The sequence below is a fragment of the Thalassophryne amazonica genome, chromosome 17, assembly GCF_902500255.1.
Source record: "Thalassophryne amazonica chromosome 17, fThaAma1.1, whole genome shotgun sequence".
Lineage (NCBI taxonomy): Eukaryota > Metazoa > Chordata > Actinopteri > Batrachoidiformes > Batrachoididae > Thalassophryne > Thalassophryne amazonica.
Genome location: NC_047119.1, coordinates 55,800,894 through 55,811,588, shown reverse-complemented (window position 1 = coordinate 55,811,588; position 10,695 = coordinate 55,800,894). Strand labels below are relative to the sequence as shown.

General features: G+C 37.9%; 1 long non-coding RNA gene across 1 annotated transcript; it reads left to right on the top strand.

Moving 5' to 3' along the window:
• Window positions 1-3,624: 3,624 nt before the first annotated feature.
• LOC117529160 lies at window positions 3,625-4,966 on the top strand. The gene is made up of 2 exons (XR_004565936.1): window positions 3,625-3,743; window positions 4,713-4,966. It is a non-coding gene; the product is annotated as an uncharacterized LOC117529160 (long non-coding RNA).
• Window positions 4,967-10,695: the final 5,729 nt, after the last annotated feature.

Sequence of the window (10,695 nt, the reverse complement as noted above, 5' to 3'; positions counted from 1 at the left end):
AAAGTTTAAGTAATGTCAGTGCCCAGAAAGAGACTTTATGAAGTTAAGTTTATGATAATATTTTTGGATTATTTGTCTCCCCAACAGCAACCATGCCTGCAGTTGATTCACATCAGCCTGATCCTTATCCAGAGGTTTGCACTATAATGGTTAAATAGGACTGTACAGTATCTTGTGCCAGTAGATTCTAAAAATTCACATTCAGCAAGCAAAATATTCAAAATTTCTGACAAGAAATATTCTGTTCTATTTGGGATATAATTTGAAAATACAGTAAAATCTGCCAGTAATGATGTTGTGTATATACTAACTTTCCTTATTTAAAGAAATAATTTACAGGCCCTGTTACTTAATAAACATGTTTATTTATTGCTGATATAAAGTTAGAGAATTCCTTTTATAAAAACTCAGTTTCTGTGTCCCTTGCATAATGTTTCATTTGCATAGTGTGTGCATACTGTCTATGGTACCACACACTTGAAACAGAAGGACTTCTATGCTACAACCCCTGGCAAAAATTATGGAATCACCATCCTCTGAGGATGTTCATTCAGTTGTTTAATTTTGTAAAAGCAGATCACAGACATGACACAAAACTAAAGTCATTTCAAATGGCAACTTTCTGGCTTTAAGAAACACTATAAGAAATCAAGAAAAAAAGATTGTGGCAGTCAGTAACGGTTACTTTTTTAGACCAAGCAGAGGAAAAAAATATGGAATCACTCAATTCTGAGGAAACAATTATGGAATCACCCTGTAAATTTTCATCCACAAAATTAACACCTGTATCATATCAGATCTGCTCGTTAGTCTGCATCTAAAAAGGAGTGATCACACCTTGGAGAGCTGTTGCACCAAGTGGACTGACATGAATCATGGCTCAACACGAGAGATGTCAATTGAAACAAAGTAAAGGATTATCAAACTCTTAAAAGAGAGTAAATCATCATGCAATGTTGCAAAAGATGTTGGTTATTCACAGTCAGCTGTGTCTAAACTCTGGACCAAATACAAACATGGGAAGGTTGTTAAAGGCAAACATACTGGTAGGCCAAGGAAGACATCAAAGCGTCAAGACAGAAAACTTAAAGCAATATGTCTCAAAAATCGAAAAATGCACAACAAAACAAATGAGGAACGAATGGGAGGAAACTGGAGTCAACTTCTGTGACCGAACTGTAAGAAACCGCCTAAAGGAAATGGGATTTACATACAGAAAAGCTAAACGAAAGCCATCATTAACACCTAAACAGAAAAAAAAAAGGTTACAATGGGCTAAGGAAAAGCATTCATGGACTGTGGATGACTGGATGAAAGTCATATTCAGTGATGAATCTCGAATCTGCATTGGGCAAGGTGATGATGCTGGAACTTTTGTTTGGTGCCGTTCCAATGAGATTTATAATGACTGCCTGAAGAGAACATGTAAATTTCCACAGTCATTGATGATATGGGGCTGCATGTCAGGTAAAGGCACTGGGGAGATGGCTGTCATTACATCATCAATAAATGCACAAGTTTACGTTGATATTTTGGACAATTGAAAGGATGTTTGGGGATGTTTCAAGATGATAATGCATCTTGCCATAGAGCAAAAACTGCGAAAACATTCCTTGTAAACAGACACATAGGGTCAATGTCATGGCATAGGGTCAATGTCAAGGAGTAGATCTGATTTGATGCAGGTGTTAGTTTTGGGGATGAAAATTTACAGGGTGATTCCATATTTTTTTTCCTCAGAATTGAGTGATTCCATATTTTTTCCTCTGCTTGGTCTAAAAAAGTAACCGTTACTGACTGCCGCAGTCTTTTTTTCTTGATTTCTTATAGTGTTTCTTAAAGCCAGAAAGTTGTCATTTGAAATGACTTTAGTTTTGTGTCTTGTCTGTGATTTGCTTTTTTTTCTACAAAATTAAACAACTGAATGAACATCCTCTGAGGCCGGTGATTCCATAATTTTTGCCAGGGGTTGTATACTACTGAGGTTTACCACCTTATCTGGGGTGGAAAAAGTGATCTGTCCAAACAAAAATTATTATTATTTTTTTTTTTTTTTTTGGAGATTCTTTTGGTCGGTAAATAGACCTGAGAAAGCATCAGAATTAGGGCTGAAACGATGAGTCAAGTAACTCAAATAATTTGATTACAAAAAATGTTTGAGGCAAATTCTGTGCCTCGAAGCTTTGTTTAACGTTGTAGTACATATGCTAGGCCTGTGTGTGGCGCTGCAACGTCCGCAGAAAAAAAATAAGGCAAGCATAACAGCTAATCAAATTAGCAACGATAGCTACCGCTTTCCAACATGAGTAAAATAAACCTTTTAAGAGAAAGATGGTTCACGCTGATCATCTGAAATAGACTTACTGTGCATTTAAAGCAAAGCAGTGTGTTTGTCTATTTTTAAAAAAACACACGGTCTGCCCTACGTGGGGAGGGACTATTGATCTGGCGGCTGGTGTGAGGAGCTCTCAGACTGTGCAAGTCACAGCTCTGTCCCCGCAAACAGCAGAAGTCCACTCTTTCTTCTGTGTTTCCCTCAGACTCACACTGTGACTTTTTAATTTTTGTGTTTTTGGGCAACACACAACACTTCACAAACACGGTAACCTAAATAAAATAATAATAATAAAAAACTGACTGCGGTGCTTGCATGTTCAACCTCCAGCTGAAATGCTTCTGCTGAAGAGAAAGAGGGATAGAAAAAATCACGCAGGGACCCAGTCCATCAACCTTTATTAAAAAAAGAAAACAAAAAAAACCCAAAACCTTAAATGGTTAATTTTTACAAATTGGAGAAAACAAAATAGAAGGCACATCCCATCACCATTTCAGCAAATTGCCAACACTTTGGCACAGTGACATTGTGCCATTGCTTATGGACAGCCCTGACCTATTGATGTTGTTTAAAAAGCAAAAGTACTTTTTATCAATTAATTGCCTGAATAATCGATAGAATACTTGACTGCTAAAATAATCGATAGCTACAGCCCTAACCAGAATGCATTTGAGATTTCACATTTTTCTGGGGGACAACCAACAGATCCTGGCACGGCCTTGCCAAGATCTTTCAAGTTTTTTATTTATTTATTATTATTTTTTTTTTCATGGCCCACTTTCATCACTCAGTTAGAGACAGGGGTGGTGGCCAAGTGGTTAATGCGCTTGGTTTCAGTGCAGAAGGTTCCGGGTTCAAATCCCACCCCTGCCACATTTCTCCACGTACTGTAGAGTTGCGTCAGGAAGGGCATCGGCATAAAACCTATGCCAATTCAACATGCAGATCCACCTCAGATTTGCTGTGGCGACCCCGAGTGCAAACAAGGGAGCAGCCGAAGGGACTTACTTACCTACTTACTTTCATCACTCAGTTCATTCACAGATTTGTCCGTGCTCATGATGAAAGGTCAACAGCATTGGTTTAATCATTTGTGAAGCATAGGATTTAATGTAAAGTGAGAACTTTATTAAGGTTTTAACATATGGATCTATATACATTTTGTGTTCCAGGAGAAGCAGAATGACATCATTCACAGTATCAAACAGCTGAATGACAAAGTTGATGCACTGCATCCTTTGACCGTCCCTGAAAGTGTCGGTTCCCAGACATACCAGGAGAGAGAACAATGTGGACCCTGCTGAGACGATTATCCGAAGAATGGCCAGCTAAACCAGAAGTGTGGGCTTGAACCAATTACAAGCAGTGCCTGGAAGTAACGGGCCTACCAGTAAAGTCACTCGAAGAAGTGAGTTAATCTGTTTTCTGTTTGTTAGATCCTCATCACTTTAAAGTTTTGCTGTTTCATTTTTTTACACAGTATATTATGAAACATGCTGCATTTATGGAAATATGGTAACTATAAGTCCTTTCACATTGCATGCTTTATACGCATCAGGCAACACGTCACGTCAACGCCTCCCACACCCCCGACGTGTTGCATGCGACAAGGTAGGTGGAGACTTTCGCTCAGATTTTTTTTCTTTCTCCAGAGGGAAGCTGAGTGATCGCCATGTTGTATGTGTGTCGATGAACCATGAAAAAGCTTTAATACAGCAATCAAATTAATTTTGAGGTTTAAAAAAACATTTGCAAGGATTTTTCTTAAGAAAACTGCTCTGTATAAATGAGCAGTCCTGTGACACCTTTCTGTTTTGTAGAGATCAGTGGTTTCTGCCACTAGTCTTCCATGTTTGGACCCGACACGTTGTTTCTGTTGGACAGTGCGAAGCTTTGTCACAGTTCAGAGCGGCAAAAGTTGGATTGGGTTGAACTTTGACCACGTCAGCCTGTTGACAAGCAGGAATGCGCACACTCCCAGCAGAAGCGTTTGTTTAGCTCGGCTTTTGATGCAACGCTTCAGACGCCTCTATAAAGCAACGCGTTTCATTGAAAATAATGCTTTTTAGACCAATTTGTGGCGCCTCTGATGCTTGCAAAGCATGCGGTGTGGAAGGCCCTTGACACAAATAGCAGTGGGTACAGAGGATTAATCATTTTTGTCTGATCTGCTTTCACCTGTGTGGTATACCTAATTGATAACTAAATTGAGAAAATTCTGGAGGCAATATAAACAGCTTGTTAAAAATATAGGGCCTGTCCAATAAGGTGCTGAGTTGAATACCAGTTATGACCATGCCTCTCAAATTATACAGTATCTGAACAGGAAAATATATATAATTGCTTGTAACTAACAAAGGAAATTTTCAACTTGCAGCTCAAGAGTGCTAATGACAGACTTGATGGCGAGGACAAGGGAACCAGGCACGAGAGGAATGCCCTAATCAGTACCTTAACTGCATACACCCCTGGAATGGAACAAGGGAAGGATACAGTAACAATCATTGTGAGGGGCTGCTTGAACGCTACGGCTCCTGTTTATCTTTGGCAGTCAGGACAAGTCAGGAACCGTCAAAGGCAGCCTTGCCAGGGATGTGCCACAAATTTACAGAGTTGTCATGGCGGCTGCAATAAATATCACATCATTGGACAGTACTACCATCATTTCTACAATTGTGCCATAAGCTGAAGATGTCCTGTCTGAGCAGACTCAAAGAAGTATAGACGGGACCATCCTGAACTTTTTCCTGACCCAGATTACAGGTTTGAAAATCTATCAGTCTTGCAAATCAATTTTTTTTTGGGGGGGGGGTGACAGCCAGTCACAGTAGAGGCACCGTGACGTCTGGTCTCTCTTTGGCTGCAAATCCAACATGGCAGAATCTGCTCCAAAACAGCTTCATTTCTGTGTAACTCTGACATGTCTATCATATATTATGCAAAAGCTACTGAAAAACACTTCAAAAACTGAAAACGCTGTTTTCACAACCTGATAACACCTCTGCAGTGATTTACAAGGAAAAGCCACCAAGATACCCAGACAACTTAGAAGTTTTAAGCTTATGTGGCTGTGATTGGAGAAATTGTGCACAGTGCAGGCTTTGCATTTTGCACCACTACTCTTAGCTTCATAGTGGAGTAGAGCACAGAAGGATTTTCTTTCACCAAAACAGATCAAATCCAGGCTTGCATCTCACATGTATCTTCTGGCAATTTGTAGCTAAAATTTCAGGTCTTCTTTTTAAGAAAATCCTCCTCTATACCACTTCATCATGAAGGTGGATAACTGGTGATACAAAATGCAAAGCTTGCACTGTGCATAATTTCTCCAATCACAGCCACGTAAGCCTATAACTTCTTCTGGGTTGTGTGGGTGACTTGGTGGCTGCACAGTCACTCAGTTTTTCAGAACTGTCCATGCAGATTTAACATCGAGTGCCATATTGTTTGTATTTCTTCATAATTGATGTAAATAAAGTCCAAAACATTCAGTGGCAGCTTTACCCTCAGAGAGCCTCGTCCACAACTACCACAAAAGACAGGCAGTACACGGTATTAAGAACAGGGGTATGTAAACTTTTGATCAGGTTCATTTGGGTAGTTTGTGTTGTCATGATTTGAAAAGAGTAAACACTGTTTGCCAATAAATGGCTTCACCCAACCACGAACCATGAGCGAAAAAGTTTTTGTGTTATCGTTCATATTCTCTGAAAAATGGCCAAAAAACAAAACTTTTGCCAGGGTATGTAAACCTTTGGCCCCACCTGTGTGTGTGTGTGAGTGTGTGTGTATATATATATATATATATATATATATATATATATATATATATATATATATATATATATATATATTACACTTAGCACTGGGATACCAATTAAGAAGACTGCTCATATGGCTGAGGGTATTTTATATGATATGAGGATGTTTATATTCTATAATATCAAAGCTTATGGGCAGATTAGCAGCAGCATTTAAATGCATTGTACGTGGAATATTTTTGATAAAATTTAATTTTACTTCCAGAGAAACCTTTTCTCTGGGGATCAAACATAATTAAATGAATAATTTTGTATTTTTGTATATTTTTTTCATCATGTGAATTTCCTCAGGAAATTTATTGATTGTAATGTTTGTGTTAAACTGTTCAGTTTCACTCTTAAAAATGGTGTATTCAATTGCATTGTCATATCTGACTGTCATACTGAGTCTTCAAATCTGTGATTAAAGTTTTTGTTTCAAGCGGTGATTTATGTTTAAGTTGAATTTATTTTTGCTCCTAAAATGTGTATTATCAGTTGTATGTAGATCAATAGATGATTTTTAGGTTTCATAATTATTTCTAGAAGATTTATTCTTGTGTCTGAACATTTTTTTTGGAGTAGCATCTGTGGTTTACCGCTTAAGAAATCTTTTGTAAAGTTGAAAATTTTTCATTTTGTGCTTTTTGAGCAATGATGTTTAATTCTGTTAAGATGAATTCCATCATTTAATCTGTTATCAATTAAGTGATTTCAAAAGTTTCTGCAGTGTTGATTTTTATGTGAATTCCACATTGCAAGTCACTATTGGAATAAAACCTATTGAATTTTAAAACACTTATGAAGTTTGTTTTACTTAATTTTTTTGTTCTCAATAGGAACAATTACAAAAATTGTAGGTAATTGAGCAAGAACATTGCACGAACATCATATGAACAAAGAATGAGGACAGGTAATGTTCACATTCGAACATTCTACAAATGTTCATTTAATGTTCTGCTGCAGCTGTTCATATGGTGTTTGTGAACATTTGTGAATGTTTGCATAATGTTCATTGAATGTTCGCATGCAAACATTACCTGTCATTCTTTGTTCATATGATGTTCGTGCAGTGTTCATGCCACGTTTGTAAATGTTGAACATTCAAATGTTGAAATGAACATTCAAAGAACGTTCGGTTTCCAGGTGGGAAAGCGTATAAAAAGCTGTTCAACATCACAGTCAAAATAAGAATGGTCCCTAACCAACAGTGAATTGTTAAAAGCCACAAAGAACTGGGCAGCAGTGGTTGAATTAATTACACAACAGCGGCGCGCAGGAGTGTATGGTTTGACAGTGTTGCATAAATAAGGCACGCCAAAAAGAATCGGCGCATGATCAGAAAACACAGCATCACAGACTTCTAAATTACACACGGAAATGCCGTAAGTTAAAACAAGTGTATGTCCGTGTACTTGTGTGGGTCCAAAAACACTGCACAAAGTTAAAAAGAGTCAATATGCTCCAAAAAGTCTTTGACCATAGGTTTATCAGCACAACATACATGAACATTAAAATGACCCACAATCAATATGCGGTCAAACTGAAGCATGATTTCAGCCAAGATGTTAGAAAACTCATTTAAGAAGTCGTATTTCGGTGGCCTGTAAACAATAGCGTACAACACGGGGGGGGGATCAGCAGTCAAAACAAATGTGTTTAGCTCAAAGCTTGATGCTGAAAATGTTGAAGCAAACTGCTTACACTTAAAACTTTCTCTATAAACAGTTGCTACACCACTTCCGCGACCCAAAGCTATGGGCGTGGAAAAATAAGTAAAGCCAACAGGCAAAAGTTCAGCAAAGGCACTAGACTCACCACCACCAACCCAGGTCTCGGTTACGCAGAGGAAATCCAGTCCATGAGACAGGACTGGATTTCCTCTACGTGAGCTCGCTTGGGTCAGGGGTTAAACCAGTGGTCTCCCTGGTGATCCCAAGGCTTCAGTGTCAGATGGTTTTACCGACAGGATGGCTGATGCTCATCAGATCCGTCGTCAGCTTCCTTGACCCCAGAGGTGGAAGGTGTTTGTTGAAAATGGATTCTGGTAGCTTTCAAAAAGGTTGTTGGAGCCAGATTAAAAGTCTTTGTGAATTTAGAAAAAAAGTTTAAACTTTAGGAGCAGTGTTGTAAAGTACAGTTGCTTTTCTGTATATTCTGTATATTTTGAAAAGTTGAGCTTGGAAGTTCTCGTAAAAATTTGAAAGACTTGACGAACCTTAAAATGTCAGGCTCTTAAGAGTTATCCAGTTCCGATAATCCGATATTTATTGAAGATAATGTTTTCATTATTGGATTTTTTTTTAGATAACTTTAAAAACCATTATCGGACTAATTATCTTGCGATAAATTTTTGTCTGATAACGGGGTAAATAAAGCTGAACGGCTACAAATATTTAGAAAACTTAAAATCAGTTCAGCACCTATCTGTTAAATGTTTCATAGCTGATGTGTAGTTCTACCCTCTGCAAAACAGAGACAAGCTGCCTTAAGAAAAAAACGCTCTATCCTCTGCAGACAAAGGAGAACTGGTCCCCCCCCCCCAAAAAAACTAATTTCTCTTAACCCCATACTGAAATGTGGGCAATATCACCCAAGTCATCCAGAGGCATACATTTTTAACTTATGGTTCAACTTTTACCAAACTAATTTCGGACAAGTTATTGAAATTAATGTCATGTCTGAAGTTTTATAAACTGAAAATATTGGATATATGTTTTAGTTTTAAAGTAACTAATTTTTAAGGTTTTAGTGTGGATATATGCTGTGCTCAGCAGTGCATTATGGGTAGGATAGGGTAATCTCAGTACGTTCACGACATGAGAAATACATTTGAAACACTCTGGTCAGGCTCTACGGACAACAGCATTAAACTCTAGTGCCTAAAACTCTTGTGAATATATTCTCTGGGTTTATACATGTTGTTATTGTGTCTGCATTTATTAAATTCCACGCATCTTAAATGTAGCAGACACAGATTATCTGGAATTTTGTTTTGGCAAGTTTTCAAGGTCTCTACTGCTATCTACTGGCCAGTAGTGTTCATTCGCCCTATTGACGTATCCCATAATCCCTTGCGTGCCAGAGTCGCGGCAGTCAAACAACATATAGAGAATCAACACGATGACAGTTGTAAATGAATATTATACTACAAAAATGTAATTTTTTATGCTTTTCGTAATGTTAATAAGAGACTGCTGCATGATACCCTGAAAACTTGTTAAAACAATTATAACAAATAATCTTTGTTACGTTTAATCTGCGTGGAATTTAATAAACACAAACCGAATTTCAGACATATTATATATATTAGTCTGGAACAAAGAGGACAAACAGTGTTGTAAAGAACAATAATCAAGATGTTAAAGAGCAAACTTCACTTTCCCCCAGAATGACATGATCAGGAAGCGAGCGTAGCTCACAGCAGCTCCCATTGAAAATAACAGAGAGACAGCCTGCGATTCTCGCATATTTACATAAAATGAACACAATAACAAAGTCTAATAACCCAGAGAATATTCACGAGAGTTTTAGGCACAATATAAAATAGTTTAATGTTGCTATGTTAATGGTGCTGTCTGTGTGCAGCGGTTAAAGTGCAGCATGATCAGAGCGTCTCAATGCAGTTCTCAGTGTTACTGAGATCTTGCAGTGCGGCGACCTCTCCGAGGTTTTGCGGGATTTGAAACGTCAATAGGGCGAATAGCCAACATTTATGTGTCAAGACAATATTGAGTGCACGTGTTACAATATAATAAAACGTGTGCACAATATAATAAAACATGCGCACAACATCATAAAACGTGTGCACAATATAATAAAATGAGCGCACAATATAATAAAATGACACATTCATTCTCTCCACATACAAAACATTTTGCGATGACACTTCCAGGGCTCTGTAAAAATGCCTGTTTTTACAAATAAAAAAATAGAATATTTTACAAAAGCACATTTATCTGTAAACACCAACACACATCACATTAACGTGTTGGTTTACATAATGAATGACTCAACCAATCAGTGTTTAGCAGAAGAGGCACATATCCAGAATCCTTTGCGATCTGTCTGTTTTTTACAAAGCTTCAGAATTAGTGCATTATTCAACATTAAAAGATATATGTGACATTAATGGAGGTATTCTATCAGTATTCATTTTATTTATACACCAAACCATAACTCAGCATTGCTTTATCTTCCAAGACCTCCACCTGACCGGAGCGTTGTGATTGAGTAGAGAGCTGAGCTTTGCGGCTGCACTCAGCTTGCTTCTGTGCAGGAGCAAGCTGTGGGGAATAAGTTTCATTACAGTAGAAGTCTTTCAGAAAGCGCTGTAACTAGGTTTAAGGATATGATTCCTTCTTTATGTTCTCCAATGCCATATACCAACACAGGGCAGAGTAGCTACCTAAACTCTGTGAGTGAGATAGATTATCTCGTCAATAGTTTTATATCCTCATTGAGGACAACTTTGGATGCTGTAGCTCCTCTGAAAAATTGAGCCTTAAATCAGAAGTGCCTGACTCCGTGGTATAACTCACAAACTCGCAGCTTAAAGCA